The following is a 5,095-nucleotide window of genomic DNA, read 5'->3' as shown; positions in this document are numbered from 1 at the left end:
ACAAAAAACAGCAGAAGCGTGAAAAGACATCAAAATCGACAAGTTCAAAAACAGTTTTGAGCAGTGGAAAATATGTCTCGAAAAGTGTATTGCATCAAATGTAGAGTACTTTGAGGGTGACTGAAGTTTAAACATGTAAGAATAAATACACAATTTTTTATAAATAAATTCTGGTTTGGGGGTTCCCCTCTTGTAAGTAGAAAACAGGGTTTAAGCACTCCTGTTCTGAGAAAAATTGATGTACAAAACCCTCAAATGTATGAAACATAAATTCGAGAGATTACAAAAGAGTCTTTATTTTAAAAAGAGATCCATCACAGACTGCCTTAAAAGGTAAGTTTTCTTTCTGCCTTAAGAATTTGATTCAACTTAAAAAATGTAATTTTCTCCTGACTGCTCTGTGAAGTGAGATGAAGCTGTCTTGGTATCTTCAGGATAAATTTTGGTGCTGACTTTGTTTCTGCATCATTTGCTTCCCCTTTTTGTAGATTTCCTCTTCCCTACAAGCTTTCTATGGGATCTGACTGCAGTCCACCTTTCTTTTTTGTTTGTTTGGGTTTTTTCTTTTTCTTATTTTATTTATTTATTTATTTTTGGTGCCCAGTCCCATCCAGGAAAGGTACAGACAATGGATGAGGATGACTAGGAAGTGAGGGGTGACCTGGATTTGGTGCTCTCTGTATTTGGACAGTCTTCTGGTTTGGAATGCTTTTCATTCTAGGGAGGTAATAACGTGGAAGAGGAGGAGGAACCGTCATCTATTCAACACTTTCTCTATTCTGGATACTCTTATTTACATGTTTACCTAATACCCACAAAAACCTTGTAAGTATGAGTGGGGATAATTATCCATTTACATATGAAGAAACTGAGGTCACAGAGCAAGCAAGCGAGAGCCAGGTCTTGACCTTAGGTTAGTTTGATTCAACAGCACAAGTGTTGAACCAATTCTTGGTTGGAATGCGTCAGAACAGATGCATTAGGTGAAGATGAACATTGCAATGTTATTCAGGGAGGGGGTGTATCATAAGCTTTATCAGCTCAGCTACAAATAGAACCTACTTCTGTGACATTTACCCTCCTAATCAAGCACAAAGTAGCTTAATATTATCTTTTATAAAATAGGCAGCTAGTGCAATGTACAAGCATATGCACTGACATCAGATACACCTGTATTAGATATTTGTTTCACCATTTATAATCAGTGATTTGTGGAAAACACTGCATCTCTGAGTCTTAATTTCCTCACTTAGAAAATGAAAGTGATAATTAACCACTTAGAATTTCAGTAAGAATTAAATTAGTTAACACTGTTACCCAAATTAATATCAGGGGCCCTGTGACCCAGTCTCAGATACTATGTCATATTCAAATGAGTATGATCCAACATCTAAGAGTAAACAAGAATGATTCCAGTCTTTATATTCATCTCTCACAGAATACTCATGCCAAACCCATGGTAACATCTTTTACAATCCCTTTCCTTTGCTATTTTTCCCATCCCCACAGCTCTCTCAAAGCATTGGTTCCACCTCCAAAACAAATTTTCCTTGAAAACTTGAGGTTAGTTTCTTCCTTGCACACCCCTTTCCTCCCATTTCCAGTCTTCCTTCTCTCCAGAGTACAACAGCGTTTTTACTCCATACCCATTTCCAATTCTGCCTCTTTCTGCCCTTTCCCTCATTCTGCATCCAGCAAAGTGGTGGGGGAAGGAGTGAGATTTAAAGGCCAACAACAGAATTTTTTTTAAAATCCATTTAAAAATAATGGTCATGCATATAACCTCTACTTGCACATTACCTGACATAAGAAAAATACGCAAATAATTATGTTTTCTTTCCTCTTATATTACTGATTGGTAAATTTTGGATACTCTTCTCTCAGCAAGGTACTTATACAAATGTTTGTTTCCCTTAAGATTCTGTCAGGAGTTATCCTCTATAAAATTATATTCCTTTATGACAACGGCCATGCAGAGGGGAAAGAAAAAAAAAAAAGACTGACCTAGAAACCAAACAGAGGGTCTCGTGGGTAAGTCACTAGTTTGTCCTTGGCCTGTTGGCATATTGGGCCAGCGATAAAAGTACTATTTTACTCTTAGTGTAAAAGAGTATACACACATTTTGACGTATAATAATTTTTTGTCATTGAGTCCTAAATTTCACATGACATGCCATATGATTTACTCTTAAATCTATGGTTTATATTAAAGATTTTTTTATTTATGAGACATACAAGAATTTTAAGTAATTCTTTTTCTATTGACTTGCAAATTGACTTCATTGAATGAAAAAAACATATTCTCTGTGATTTTGATTATTTCATATTTATTGACCCCTCTTTTATGGGATAATATTGGATTACATTTTGTGAATGCTCAAAAATTTTTTAAGTATGTATATGAATTTCACCTCAATTTTTAGAAGGCATATGCATTCATTATACTTTCTTGACCTCTTTTTCCTTTAACCAGGATATAACAATCCTGTTTGTCCATACATTCTTTTTTGTTTGCTAAGTTTGATGCCTCAGATTTCTTTTCTTTTGTATTTTTCTGTTACATTCTCTTACTTCCTTATTTTTAGCTTTTCTTTATATGCTTATTTTTAATATGTTTCTTATAAATTGTATGTAGCTGAAATTTATTTTGCTATCAGCCTGAAAATCTCTGCTTTTAATTGAATAGTTGAATCCATTTATATTTATTACAACTACTATAATTTGATATTTATTTATGTATATTTAATTTTTTATTTTATTGTACCATGCTTTGTTGTAGTCATTTCATTTTTTTTTTTATTCTTCTAACTTTCATTGTACAGTTAAAATTCATGTCAGATCTATAAATTATATATATTTTTTTTGGTCTGGTGGTTAGCTCTAACTTATAAGACCAATAGTTATGTTTATTTCTCAATCTAAGTTTAAATGTTATTAATTTCTAAATCTTACCCACTCATCCCGAATTAGTTAAGAATTTTAGCAAAAGTTTCTTGATTTCCATTGCACCATCTCCCTATTGATATTGATACCATGTTTTTGTTGGGCCATTACTTACTTAGATTTAAATATTTTTAACTGATTTTTAAAATTATAGTTGCCATACAATATTATATTAATTTTAGGTGTACAGCATAGTGATAAAACATTTATATTAGACTTTGATAACTTTAATAATTATTTATTTTGGCCAGCCTGAGCAATGGATTTCTCCAGCCACGTTCCTGCCCTGATCTTACACCTCTGCCTTGAGCGAGCCCCGCTGATTTCTTGCCCTGAAGTTGTGTGGGAAAGAAAATAGCCCCATGAGAGGGCTGTCTTCCTGTCTGTCCCTCATCTGTGACCCCTGGCCTTCTCCTGCTTCAGGTCACATTCCCTGATGCCATTCCCCTACCTTAGACCCAACGACCTTCTATCACTGTCAGAGTTTTTCACATTCTGATGTTGATTTCTGAACACGGCTGACATCCCTCAATCTGTCACCCCCACGAGGCCACCAGTGTTGGCGTAGTGATTGAGCCAGAAAGGGGGGTCACATGGCTAGGAGCCATCTTACCTAAAACTAGAAGTTTTAAATTTGTTTTATGTTCTTCACAGGGTTATCAGTAGAGGCAAAAGAGATAATATATATGGAAGTTCTTTAAAGCTGTGTTCCATTAATATTTCCTGTGTATTATTATGGGATATTTTTTCCTCTAGTGTTTTGAATGGACGAAGAACTTGGAAAGAAGATAAAAGGTAATGAGCTCATTATGGCAATTTTGTACTATTTTCAGCTGGCAGACTTTGATGTGAGTGGTATATTCATTACTGAAATATTAGAAAAAACCTCTTTACTTCCTTCTTTTCTTCCCAATATAAAATTCTGATTTGAATTTTTCAAACACAGTGGACTAAAGAATATGATGCTTGAAGGGATGGGGACAAGGTAAAGAATCAAAAGTCCATGTGAGCTCATTTATCTCCCCCATGCGACATTGACAACAAACTTCAAAGAAAAAATGAGCATAGATACTATTTGTACTTAAAGGTGCATATTGACTTCATTAGGAAGATGATTGCTAAGTCTTCCCTCTCATTAGTCTCGTCTTTTCTAAAAGAGGTTTTCCCTAAAGGTAAAAATATAGAGAGCAAGGGAGGTGGTACATTTATATCTTACTGGTAAAAATGAATTATTCTATTTAACTTCAAAAATATATGACTATATTTGTTCCATTCTGCAGAATGTTTCTCTAAAGAATTCAGACAAATAATCCTGACAGACTGGCGTGGCTCGGTGGAGCAGGCATCCCCTAACAAAGCCAAGGGCCGCGGGTGGATTCCCAGTCAGGGAGCAGTCCTGGGTTGCAGGCCAGGTCCCCAGTGGGCATGCAAGAGGCAACTGTTTCCCTTGCACATCAATGTTTATTTCCCTCTCTTTCTTTCTCCCTCCCTTCTCCTCTCTTTAAAAATAAATGAAATCTTTTTTTTTAAACAGGAATTTTTAAAAAAGATTTTATTCATTTATTTTTAGAGAAGGGAAGGGAGGGAGAAAGAAAGAGAGAGAAACATCAATGTGTGGTTGCCTCTCACATGCCCCCTACCAGGTACCTGGCCTGCAACTCAGGCTTGTGCCCTGACTGGGAATCAAACAGGTGGCACTTTGGTTTGAAGGCCAGCATTCAGTCTACTGAGCCACATGAGCCAGAGCGATAAAATCTTTTTTTAAAGAAATCAAATAAATAAGGAACATGCTATATTCTCTTTTCTTTTTCCCTTGAAGTGCTGATAGAGATCTGATCAGAACACTGGGAAGCAGTAGGGAGGGGCCGTAGGAGGAGGATGCCCAAGGCAGTGATTAACACCCTAGGATGGGACTGAGAAGCTGAATGCCTCCAGAGTGCATGGAATTGTGGGCAAGAAGATATGAAATAAAAGAAGGGCCCTTGGGCTCTCAGAGGGGCCCTGACTCTCTCTGGCTCTCGGGCTTTTTTCCTGGAGGATGCCTAGATGATCGCGCTGCAGCTGCCTGTGTTTCCCAGCGGACGATATTATGAATGGGAAGAAACTCCGGACCCAGCCTAGGCCCAGCCCGGCCTGGCCGAGGGTGGCAGGT

This window comes from Pteronotus mesoamericanus, unplaced genomic scaffold (assembly GCF_021234165.1).
Source record: "Pteronotus mesoamericanus isolate MK-2021 breed Mesoamerican mustached bat unplaced genomic scaffold, CSHL_Meso_final contig_116, whole genome shotgun sequence".
Taxonomy (NCBI): domain Eukaryota; kingdom Metazoa; phylum Chordata; class Mammalia; order Chiroptera; family Mormoopidae; genus Pteronotus; species Pteronotus mesoamericanus.
The sequence above is the reverse complement of the archived record's forward strand: the minus strand, read 5'-3'. Positions refer to the sequence as shown.